This window comes from Echinops telfairi, unplaced genomic scaffold (assembly GCF_000313985.2).
Source record: "Echinops telfairi isolate 266 unplaced genomic scaffold, ASM31398v2 ScPeMD7_7453;HRSCAF=8491, whole genome shotgun sequence".
Classification (NCBI taxonomy): domain Eukaryota; kingdom Metazoa; phylum Chordata; class Mammalia; order Afrosoricida; family Tenrecidae; genus Echinops; species Echinops telfairi.
The window spans coordinates 1,061,710-1,063,156 of NW_022111353.1; positions in this window are offsets into that span (position 1 = coordinate 1,061,710).

Consider the following 1,447-nt stretch of genomic DNA (forward strand, 5'->3'; position numbering starts at 1 on the left):
GCAGGAGGAAAGCTGAGTCAGTGAATGAACAAGCATCTCAGCACTAGCAGGGGTCTCCACACGGCTGCTCCAGCACCCAGGGCTGCATTGGGATAGGTCCATGTAGCTTCTCCTTGGGGATGTCTTGTTGGAAGTCAATCTTGCAAGCTGAAGCAGGGAACTGCTAAGGCAGCTGCACCTGTGCAGCCATCACAAAACAAGAGACCCGAGAACTAGAAAGGCGAGGCTCACCACCCATTTATCCCTCCGGCTTTCAACCAGCCCCACATGTGATTATCGGCCAGGCTGGCACAATTAACTAACTCACACAGTGTGCACAAGATGCACACAGGAGAAATGTGTTTTGTGGGTTTTTTAGACTGACCTTTGGGAGGCAGGTTTCAAGGGGCTTCCTCTGGCTGGGTTAGAACTGCCCATCTTTCAGCTAGTAGTCAAGAGCTAACCATTTGTTCCACTCAGGGGCTCCCTGAACCTCTTCTTCATTTATCACCTGGCGTTTCTAATCAAGAACCATCCCTAAACCATGTTGCTATCCTGAGATGCCTGTGCAAGAATGCAGACTCGACATACCCCAGAGAAATAACAGTGATGCATGCTCATGTACATCACCGCACTATTGACAGAAACCCAAAGATGGAAACAATCTGGGGAAGAATGGATTTAAAAAGCCATGATATATACACAAAACAGAATACTTCCCAAGGGTACAGAATACTGATGAATCTGTCAATCAAGAACATGGACAAACTGAGAGGACAGTCCAATAAAATAAGTCCATCAAAGAAGGACAGCCTTTGTGTGAATGCTATTATAGACACACAAAAAAAGATTCTCATTGATGATTATCAGTATGGGAGCGTACATTTTTAAAAATAGAATAAATGTTTAGCTGTTATTTGTTTTAGGGATTTCCTAATATCCTGCAAAATAACCAATGAGTTTATCACAATGAACTGATGGAATTTTCCAAAACATCTGTGGTAATTACATAATCTAGTGTCAACTTGAGACTATTGAGAATCAAGTTGCAGCTTGATGACCTAATTTTGGAGGCACTGAGAAGATAAATAGCTTACTGGAGGCCAGACTCGCTCTCTCTGCTTCATCTCCCTACAAGACATTCCTGTTGACAAACCACATGGAGACCCACGCCAGCGCTGAAATGCTTCCACAAGGCTTTTCACCCACTGGCCTGTGATCTTCCTGCCTTTGACATCACCGCATGTTCTGCATGTCTGAAGAGGAATTTATGGACTGTTATAAAAAATATGGGCTAAAATCAGACATACAGCCTTGATCTGGACTGGGCTGGGATGTTTTCTTAATATACAATTACTCTTTATATAAAGCTTTCTTTTTTTTAAAATCACTTTATTAGGGGCTCATACAACTCTTATCACAATCCATACACACATCAATAGTGTAAAGCACATTTGTACATTCATTG